Source organism: Amblyomma americanum, chromosome 10 (assembly GCF_052857255.1).
Source record: "Amblyomma americanum isolate KBUSLIRL-KWMA chromosome 10, ASM5285725v1, whole genome shotgun sequence".
Lineage (NCBI taxonomy): Eukaryota > Metazoa > Arthropoda > Arachnida > Ixodida > Ixodidae > Amblyomma > Amblyomma americanum.
Window position 1 is genome coordinate 105,197,542 of NC_135506.1, and position 11,572 is coordinate 105,209,113.

At 44.3% G+C, this 11,572-nt stretch overlaps 1 protein-coding gene across 1 annotated transcript in view; it reads left to right on the forward strand.

Moving 5' to 3' along the window:
- The window catches only part of LOC144106573 (poly [ADP-ribose] polymerase 2-like), a 67,158-nt gene that overhangs the window by 37,572 nt on the left and 18,014 nt on the right, over positions 1-11,572 (forward strand). The window lies entirely within an intron of this gene.

The window sequence follows — 11,572 nt, forward strand, 5'->3', positions numbered from 1 at the left end:
ACAGCAGTCAAAACAGAGTTTAACTGGCTGTTGCACTCTATGTCTACAACTTTGCAGTCTGTTAAGGGCTTCACAAGGGAGTCTTTAACGGACTGTAAAGGAGGACGCTGGATCTGTTCTGGCCTTGGGGCTTCTTTAAAAGTACTGAAATCTCAGTAAGAAAGGTTTTACATTTTGCCTCTCAATATATAGCTGCTACAGCTGAGATTTACAGCAGAACACCATAGCCATTGAGCCACCATGGCGACTCCTCATTCATGCTGTATACTTAGCGCTTTGCGCACAGGGCTGCCTAGCATGAGCTCTGTATCATCTTGCTGCTTATTTTTATTTGCACTATTTATTGCTGGAAATAAACTTAATGCATATTTATTGACAAACTCCTTGCAATCTGTGTCAAAGTGCATATATCAAATCTCACTTAATCGGAATATTTATTCTTACATCTTTAAACCTGGTCAATCATTCTGCGAATTTGCAGTGAATATACTTAGATTAGGTATATACAACTAATAATCCAACTTAAACTGTTGCTTGTTTAATCTTTGTCAGCAGTTCGACTTCTCTTTAAAACCCTAGCTAAGAAAACTCTCACACAGCTGAGCAGCATTCCTCAAATTAGAAATTTCTTTTTTGTCCGGAGTATGAGCCTGATGGAACGAAGGAAAGCATTGAAGATTGATGTTTATTCTTTTTCAGAAGTGTATAGGTCACTGTGTACATAACTTAGCAACCGCCAGGCATTGTAGCACTCTTGCCTTTTAAAAGTTCAGAAGAGTCCTCTTCAATGTCGGACGTTTGCTGCCAGGAGTACTAGTGGAGCTCTGTCACAAAGGGCACAATGGCAGCACTGGCCATGCAAATGGCAGCATATTTACTTTTGTTGAAAACTGTCCATTCTTTTCTTCATTATCTCGTTACTGTACACTATCTTTTAAATTTTCTGCATGTATGTAGCTTGAGGTTCATACCTTAGAGACAACAAAAATGTTAAGTATTGTCTGTATGCCTTGCAGCATGAAACCATGTTTTTTGTTTTTTTTTCCCCTGGCCTACTAGAGCACATTGAGTAAAAAAATGTTGGATGATAAGTACAGAATGTTGTAAGAGTACATACTCTTAAGTCTGTGTGTTAGACTGTTGACTTAGTTGTTACTTTTGCTCCAATCTTATGTACAAAGATCTGGTGGTAATCAGAATCTGAACATAATGACGCGATAGCGTTAAGGGCCCCGTGTCGCAGAAAAGCCGGTGTCGGTGACATTGGCCATGAGTAAAAAATCCCCGAAGCATTAATAAATAAAACCGAATAGGAAATTGGTCGAGTTGGGGAATAGAACCAGGGCCTCCGGAGTGAGACAAGTGTGCTAAACAACGCCAAACACTCCGCCACGCAAGCTCGATGGTTTGGAATGAACAAAGGCGCATCTAGTGGATACGTTGTCTTAGAAGGGTAGTTTAGAGACATGTACTGTGGTGTATATCAGTAATTATGAGCATGGAGATTACAGAAGTCGCAGTTAAGCAAGTAACAAAGTACGTTGCCGCTATTTTTCCTCTTCGCTTGGCGCACTTGTAGCGCCATCAGGAGGTACCCACTAAAACCACTCCCTCCTCCTCCTCGCAATGTATGCCACTGCCCCAACAGATAGCGTGCGATGGCAGTGCCTCCCGCTCATATCTCATTCGGGTGCAGCGGGGCCATGCGGGGACGCAGGAATCACGCGGTTAGCGGTGAACAACACAGTGCACATCCAAGGCGTGTTCAACATGAATGAAGCTTGCGGCTTGCTGCCTGTTCATTTGGCATGGAAGCTATGCTGGCGTTCGTGGCATAGGGTTTGTCGAGAACGATGTGCCGATGAACTACGACTGCAACTTGAGTCCCGCGCGTTTCGGCAAGGCGCCTGGCAGCGCTTCTACGTGGTTTGCTTCTCTGCGCGTCTGTTTCACCATACAATAGCGTCAGCATCATCAGGTTTACGCCGCGTCGAAGGCGTTGACTGTGAGCAAAGAATCACGGAAGGATTAATAAATATAAAAGAGTAGCAAGTTGGTCTAGGTAGGGAATCTACAACCCATTACACTATAGCGTTATACCCTCAAGGTGGAGCTTGAGTGTCCCCTCCAATTTTTTTTATTTCGCTCAGAGGGCAAAAAGGGAGGGCGGAGAAAAGGTGTTTAAATAGACCTTCACAATGCTCCATCCCCCCCCCCCCACCACCACCAGGGGCGACAGTAACAGCTTACATATTTTGGATTATGAAACAAAGAAGTAACATTGGGAATGTCTTTGTTCCCTGGATGAGTTTGAACTACATGTGCAAACTCATTCACACACTAGCTGCCGTGGTGAACCAGTGGTTATGGTCCTTGGCTGCTGATCTGAAAGACGCGGGCTCAGTTTTGGTCGTGGCGGTCGTTTTTAATGGAGGCGAAATGCTAGAGGCAAATGTACTGTGCAGTGTCGATGCATGTTATAGAACCCTAGGTAATCTAAATTTTTTGCAGCCCTCATACTCTGGGGTTTTATTGTGGAGATAAATAGTTTCTCCCCGCTTAATCGTGGCTGACAGTTCAAAACCGCCAGACCCCACCCCGTGATCGCGTACGCTACCAACCGCTCGCCGACCACGGCGAGCCTTGCTCTGAGTGAACAAAGGAACAACACGTTGGCTGACACAAACATGCATTTATTGCTACAGCAACAATAACGCCAGCTAGCAACAAGATATGCTAATGAATCAAGGTCGTCCGACTCACCAACAAGGTTGCGAGCGAATGTTCGCCCACGCTAGGGCAAGGGATACTCCAAAGGCTGGACGGGACGAGATACGGGAGCGAGTCTCCCCGTCGTTTCCTCGCCCCACTGGCGAAGAGCGGAGCCGCTAGCGACATGTCCGCTTGCGCAGACGATCCCAGCCGAAGACCCTTTGCCCTCTCCCGCATGCGAGCAGTCTCTCGCGCTGCGATGCTGGCGCCCTCTCTCGTTAGGTAACTAACAAGGGAATGTTCTCCTCCTCGAGGCGAGGCTGCTGCTGCACAGTGCATCACGGGAAAGTCTACACAGGCGACTGCAGGGCAGATCCCCACATCCCCCCAGCCTTAAATAGACCCACGCGCCTGAAAGTGCGTGCTATGGAGGAGTCTCCTGGTCTTCATGCACTTGAGACACGTCTTGCAGCGGAGGTCACGCCGTCAGCGTCCACGCAGGCTTCCGCAGTGTTCCGAAGGCGGCGTGAAGGTCTCAGCTGGGACGACTCGTATGGCCCGCGGACTACCATGTCCGCAGGCCCGTGAATAGAAGGCCGGTGGGAAAACTGCAGGCCAGGATTCCGCAGTAGTCGCCAGAGCAGCAGCAGCTGGAGGAGACTGGTGACTGGTCTCGCCACAGCTGCCCCGGAAGGGTGCGGCGAACAGGATACAGGCCGCTCCATCGCAGCAGGTGGCATCGAGATGATGTGCACCAGACAGCAAGCCTGGGTGGCTCCACCGGATCTGCAAAATTGCCGAAGCGCTCTCGGCGTGCCTTTAACGTAGGTCATGGGAGGGGAAATGGCATCCGCAAGGGCCTCGTGGCACAATGCCTAATTCACTAGCAAAACGTGTCGGGCGGCTGTGCAAACGCAAAGTTCGAGTGAACAAGCCCTTTCTTGAGTTGAACAAGACTGCTCAGTTAGTGCGAGGTTAAAAAAACCTAGGCTAAAAAAACCGAGTGTGCAGCAAAGTGCGCCCCCTCTCAACAGCACGGTCCGGTGGTCGTGTCTCTTCTGACGTGGTGCAGGCAGCTCCGAAAAGCCTCATTCCTAACTACCACTCCGACAACAAACGTAAACACAACAAGGACCTGAAAGAGGTAACATGTGCGCAGCCGCGAGGAGACATCAGCTTTGTGGGGCGGTCCTACCCCGCTCACTGCATGAAGCAGCTCCTGAGCAGTCGGCGCCCACCGTATCGGACAGTGTTGGAGCTCGCGGTGCCGAGCTGCAATACCAGCGAGCTTGTAGCTGCACCCGTGGCCCCAGGCCACCCGGCTCCCGGAGCCGCGACTCCCAGAGTCGAAAAAGAGGCAGCAGAGAAAATATATACAGAAACACCGGACCACCCACACGGCTTCGGTACTCACTGGCTTTGGGCTCGGCAACTCCGCAGGCGCTAGGCCTCGCGCTCCGTGGATGCGGACCAAGTGGTTCTCGTGAAGAAACTCCAGGGAAAACTTAATCAAAAATGCGCTGAGGATGTCGAAAAGTTCACACATGTGGTAGTGCAATACACCTCTCACTGAAGAAAGCATGCCGCAGGTCCTAGTGATCAAAATTCACTCTAGGCCTAGCACTTATCAAGTCCGGACAAAGAGTGTTCCTCGAACCGAACCGACAGTCGACCAGTGTTCCAAGAGCGGGCCCCATGTTGGGCTGCTAGATGTGGGGTTGAAATTGGGGAGATAGTTTCTCCCCGCTTAATCGCGGCTGACACAGTTGAAAACCGCCAGACCCAGCCCCGTGATCGCGTACGCTACCGAGCGCTCACCGACCATGGTGGGCCTTGCTCTGAGGGAACAAAGGAATGACACATTGGCAGACACAAACATGCATTTATTGCTACAGCATCAATAACACCAGCTAGCAACAAGATATACTAATGAATCGAGGTCGTCCTACTCACCAGCAAAGTTGCGAGCGAATGTTCGCCCACGCTAGGGCAAGGGATACTCTGAAGGCCGGACAGGACGAGATATGGGAGTGTGTCTCCGTCGCTTCCTCGCCCTGCTGGCGAAGAGCGGAGCCGTGAGCGACACGTCTGCTCGCACCGACGTTCCCAGCCGAAGACTCATGCCCTGTCCCGCGCGTGGGCTGCAAGCAGTCTCTCACGCTGCGATGCTGGCGCCCTCTCTTGCTAGTTGATGTAACTGACAAGGAAATGTGTTCCTCCTCGAGGCGAGGCTGCTGCTGCACGGTGCCTCGCGGGAAAGCAAACGGGACTGCAGGGCAGGTCCCCACAACTCTGGCTTGCTTTGGAACGTTAAACCTGATAAACCCCCTCATTCATAACTACCTACTTGCTACTGTTTATATAAATTATAAATTTCACAATCTAACATGCCTGCAATTTCAAACATACTCATAAAATGAAATGAAACCTTATTTACGCAGATTAGATACTTTAGCATGATAAATGTTTTTTATGATACAAGAACAGCTCTAAAATGCGGCTGTTTTAATCGTTTTCTCATCCACATCTTCCAAATGAGTGTGCTTGGCAATGTGTGCACGATACTTTGTTGTCCATAGTATGTACGTGATTAAGGAATGTGCCATGGTACCTGATGAATATAATAGTAAAAGTTGCATGGTTTAAGGATTTATCTAGTTTTGGTTTGTTCACTGGTAGCATTTTTTAAAATTGTAAGTACTATATCAATAGCTTTTAATACTGTTTTTGACGAAAAGTGGGTGTGTTTCAAGTATAGGCATCTGCGAATATTCGATCATTTCGTATATTCACTCAAATAGTAATGTATTAGAATTTTGATTCGATCCGAATCTTTGGTATTCGAAATCTCAATGGATCCATCTCGAGCAAATAACATTTTTGGAACTCTATAGCTGCGGGTGGTTTCAGTTGAGCATACCTTCTCCGGTATGGTTGTAACCGGCACGGCCGCATGCATCAGTAGAGAGATTTAGCATAGTATGATCAGATTCCACGCACTGTTAGCGTGCGCACGCTGATTGGTCCCGACGGGGCAGATGTGCAAACAGCTATCCGGTGCCAGGTTGCTTGTGACGTCCGCAGTAAGTACTGTGCATGCTCAGTGGCTCCCCACGGAAGCGGATTGCGCTATGCTAAATCTCTAATCGGAGGACATGACTTCCGTGGAATGAGTCAACTGACTGCAGCTGCCACAGCCGCTGTTCACGTAAAATTTGCGAAACAGGTGCAATGGTGCGAGCACGAAGTGGAGCTAGCATAAGAAGTGGAGATGGATGCCCTATTGCACAATGATGCAATCGCAATTAAAAGCATCATTTGGAGGGCCCACATATATCTAGTTCTCACACCCCACAGATATACCGGCACTGCATGTAGGTCTGCTTTCCCCACTTTTGCGATGGCCATTTTTCCAGAAAGTCAACACAAGTTCATTGAGTCTGGCAAAGCTTCAGTGCACTTCCCTTGCCACATGTGCACCAAAAATGGCAGTAAATGCTTAAGGCCTTTAGTTTGTTAATGACATTATTTTCGGAGTTGGTGCTACACACCCAGATTTAATGTCATTATACAAAAGTCAGATATAGACTGCAAGACAGTCAAATTTTTCCTGAATATAAACAGTCATAATAATCACAATATCTCGGGAATGTTGTTTAAAGTAATGCGAAAATTATTTTGCGGAAAAACAACACTGTTGTTGCTTGACAAGTCTAAAAAGTCACCAAAAACATTGCATGTGAGCACACAAGCCGAGAGCATCTGTCAGAAGTGCCTCAAATGACTGAAAGTTATAAACAAACAATTTGCTACTGGATAGAAAGTTTTTACTAAAAAAGTTGCATGCTTTTCTACATATAGAACGGGGACAAGAGTGCGTGTTGCTCAGGCAGATTAATTGTGGTGAACTAAGTAGGTCACGAATGGCAGTAAGGCCAATTGGCATCAAATACAGGTGTGTGGCACCGCGAGAATGGCATTAAAGATTAAGGTAGTAGGCACTTAATGGCATTAAATTTGTCCATGTGGCACGAGTATTAGTTTTTTAATGTAATGGTCTGGTGTATTTGAAAAATACATGACTTTTAATGCATATTGTACCGTTCAACCTTTTGTGTGTGCCAGGTGTATTTGAAATATTCGCTTCGAAATTATTCGAAGTGAATTACTATTCACTTTGAATTCACTTTGAACCAAAATTCCACTTTTCGCACATGCCTATCCAAGTAGGAGGCCATTTTCAATTGCTCATGTTGCTTTTTATTTTTCTTATAGAACTAAGCTATGTAGATTCTTTGAGGCCGTGTTGCCCCATATCATTGAGCAGTAATCAAGCTGTGAATAGATTAAAGAATTGCAAAGAAGTCTTTTGATACCAGTTGGTAACAAGCGACAGCACTTAGTTAAAATACCAGCTTTCTGCACACTTGTGCAAGGCGTCTTGACGTCTTAATTCCAAGTTTTGTTGTCATCTTATCACAAGATATACTAAATGGCCCTAATTTAAGTTTTGCCACCTCGAAGTAAGTCTCTCTATCTCGGAAAAGCACACATAATTGTTTGTACTTAATTGACTATCAGTCTGTGTTTTTTACCAAACTTTTAGTACATGGCGAACAGAACTTGCTTTTCAGAGCATGTTTAGTGAATCTTGGCCTGCAATACACACAGCACAATTATCGGCATATAGTGTTACAAATTTACAACTTTGAATTGTTTACGTAACATTTATGTAGTAGAAAAACAGTATGGGATCAAGGATACTGCCTTGTGGAACTCCAGTTTTAATCAATCGAAGCTTGGATTTATGTTTAATTGGTACGAATTGAGCTTGTAAGCCAAGGTACGATTTGAGGAGCTGAAGGTCATTCCATGCAAACTGATCCAGACTGTGCTCTTGACAATCTTCGATTTCTTTTTGACTTATTGCATTACTATCACAAACTTTATCCCAGCTTATTTTTGGCAAAAAAGTTTTTTTGTGTCATGGCTGCCATCATAAGTTCACAAGCGATAGCAAAAACCTAGTAATCTTACAAAAAAAATTGCTGTGAAACATTTTTTGCAGAATTAAAAGACATGGCACTTTCATATACAATAAACTGAGCGGAATTTCTTTAATTTCTTTTAAGCCGGGTGTGTTCAGGTAATGGTAATTGAGGTCCCATGGCCATTTTTTTTTTCCATTAAATTTTTATATGTTCTAAGAGGACCTTGGTGTGGGCTAGTTGGTTCATACTGCTACGACACAGACTGACAAAGCGCAACATAACTAGGACAAGTAGAAGAAACACGAAACACAGGACAGGCACTACTCTCGACTTGCATGTGGTGACAGCAACCAGGTTGACCAGGGTTATGGCAGAATTGTGCATAGGTCGTTGACAGAAAAAAAAATGTCATGTATTTTTCTGTCAAGTATGAACCAACTAGCCCACACCAAGGTCCTCTTAGAACATATTTCTCCTACATTGGGCTCTTTTTTCTGTCAAGTATGAACCAACTAGCCCACACCAAGGTCCTCTTGGAACATATTTCTCCTACATTGGGCTCTTTTTTTCTGTTAAGTATGAACCAACTAGCCCACACCAAGGTCCTCTTAGAACATAATTCTCCTACATTGGGCTCTTTTTTCTGTCAAGTATGAACCAACTAGCCCACACCAAGGTCCTCTTAGAACATATTTCTCCTACATTGGGCTCTTTTTTTCTGTCAAGTATGAACCAACTAGCCCACACCAAGGTCCTCTTAGAACATATTTCTCCTACATTGGGCTTTTTTCTGTCAACGAACTATGCACAATTCTGCCATAACCCTGGTCAACCTGGTTGCTGTCACCACCTGCAAGTTGAGAGTAGCGCCTGTCCTGTGTTTTATATGTGATGGGCAAATGTGTCGACAACAAGGGAATCGTGCTTGGTTTTGCAAGAAACACTGTAGTTTCCTTGGAAAAAATCCTGTATCATACTAGATGAAAATGCTGATTTTGTGATTTTGCAAAGTCGCTAGTTTGGATTCCTGCAGAAATTAAAGTAAAATTTTGTGGAACCTCAAAATTTTTTCAGTAATTGTATGCATACTTTCTTGTAAATAGTGCAAAAATATTTTTTGGCTCCTCTAATTTTGCAGCAAAAAAATTGCGAACATTGCTGGAAAAGTGAGGCATTCCAAAAAGGGCAGTTTTCAGGACAATAAAGGGACAAGGAGGAGTAAGAATCGGAGACTGAAATTTTTTCTTGCTGTTAATTCGTTCTTTTTTACTCTCGCTGGACAAAACTTGTACTTCGAGAACGGGCAGATGATTTTTAATTAGGCACTGGAACCATTTAGAATTCGAAAAAAGGCAAGCTTTGACGGGGGTTCTAAAAAAAACATCCTCTCTGATCTTTTGTTAAAATTTCCCTGGAACACGTTCAGTACCTGCTAATTCTAGATCCAGAAAAAAGTGTTGCATTATATTGTTTTGAACTATAAAATTAAGGGCCTAACATAGACCATATTTTATTATCATTAATGGGTACTGTGTGCATGAATTGTGCGCATGGGTATTGTGTGCAGCAGTGGTCATGAATTCAACTTCAAACTGAGCGGATGTGGTTTAGTTTTAGTTACCACAATGGCAGGGTCTGGGAAGATACCTTGAAAGCAAGTTTTTTTCTTGTAATGCGCTTGATGCTTCACGTGGCTCCTTATACGTCTGGCTAATGGGATTCACTATTTTGCCCTATTGCAAAATTTTATGGCAATTTGGCTTGGAATCAGATTTATGAAATAATTACCTCGAGCTTTCATAGTGTTTAAGACAACGATAGTTCATTTAATTAAACTTTTATAGGTGTGCTTTTTGCTTCTGGTACTCCAAACTGAGCCAGGAAAGCCCTTTTATCCCAGAAACAAGAAGATTCTGTGTTCATGTTGACAGGCTGGTGCCGCTTGCACCTTCAGTAAAGACAAGCGTTGCCGAAATGAGGCAACTTTCGCCACAAAAAAACGCAAACTGAATTTTGTAGTGAGCACGAAACCAAATGGCAACTTCGGAGTCGAATTAGATGATGAAATAGCTGAGACTTCTTTATTGCTAATAAAATAGCTTTTACGGAAGACCAGAGAATTACTACCCACCAGCTCACAAGGTCTATTACAAGAGTATTTATGGATGAAGGAAGGCAGAGCTATAAGTAGGAAATAAAGTTCTGCATTTTTGCTTTGTTTAACGGCATCTGTTTCTGAAAGTTTAAGAACATTTTTTGTTTTAAGCAAGGAAATAATTTTGCAAGTTGAATCCCTGTGTGGCGTTGCTCAGTGCTTGCTCTTCACTCCAGCACACGCTAGAGCCGATGTCAAGGAGACACATAAGCAGTGCTGCACGGTGCTCCAAGTGGTTGCTGTATTTCAGTGCTGAAAGGTTCATTGGCGTGTTCAGTCACATTTCGTGAATGACCACTCCAACTCTTGGGTCGCCGAGTATGACGTAAGTGCAACATGCACAGTTGAGAGAAAGGCTTGATGCGGTGAAACACGCATACTCCTTTCAGTGGTAGCACTCTTGCAAACCGCCGCATGAGTTTGGCTTCATTTTCGTGAATAATTTCTTGCGGCACCCAGAGTGCTGCAACCATAAGACAGCTCATAGGGGGTCAGTATTTGACCTTTGTGTGGCCTCTGAACACTTGCTTTTGCTGCCAATCGCTTCACAGTTCCACCAATACCGCTGCAAGCACTTTTGCCGTGCAAGGTGGTGAAAAAATCTTCCATTTTGCAGCATGGTGCATTCTCCCGGAGTGGTTTTAACCGATTGCTCTGACCGCAAAATAAATTTCCTGGCCAAAGGGCAGCTTTGTACTGTTTACGATGAAAAGCAAGCACCATTCTGCTTGAGCTCAGACCAAAAGTGGCACCTGCATTTGATAGCACTCTTTGCAGCTGCGGGAGGAGTAGAGTGACTGCAGCAGTCATGGTCCGCATCCACAGTTACCGTGTGGAGTGTCCCGATCGTCCAGCCATACGGCCGCTTCATTTTGATTTTTTGTAACAGTGCTCTTAAGCAAATTGCTGTATTGGGGAAGCTGGCAGCGCCCAAGCTTAGCGCACCATTTTATTCAAGCATGGGAGTGCTGGTTCTTTGTATAGTATTTGCAGTCGGCGGCAAAGTGTGCTGCAGTGAAGAACAAGCAGGGTACAACGCCGAGGTTGAGTTGAGTGACTCAACTTGCAAAATTATCTTTTTGCCTGAATTAAAAAATGTTGTAATTAAGCCTCCAGAAATAGATGCCATTAAATGGTACTATGCAACTTCCTATCTTTCGTATTTTTACTAGGACAACCTCACAATCCAATTGATGGCTGAATGTATGCCTCAATAGGCAAATTTCTTGAACTTGAGAATTTTTTAGCTGACATGCCTAGCATTTTTTCGTCTCTGAAACATTTTTATTGCGTCTTTACTTTCTGGATAACTTGGAAAAATGGTTGGAATGACTACAAAAATTTTATAAGAAATTTAAGAATGGCATATTTTTGTACCTTACCTGCTTTCATATTTTATATTTTAAATATAAAACAAATTCAGTTTAATTACTGCATATGAAAGCACAATGTCTTTTATTTATGTGAAAAACCTCTCGTAGTCATGCATAAAAACATAATTTTTTTTTTTGTAACACTAGGTTCTGCTGCTACTTCCAAACTTATGGTGGCGTCGGTGACACACAAAAAAAAAGGTTTTTTTCACCAAAGACAAGCTGAAATAATGTTTGTCATAGTAACGCAATAAGCCACAATTTTTTTTTTTTTTCGAAAAGAAATCGAAGATGGTCAAGCGCAAAGTCTGGATCAGTGGCCATGGAACGACCATGAAGTG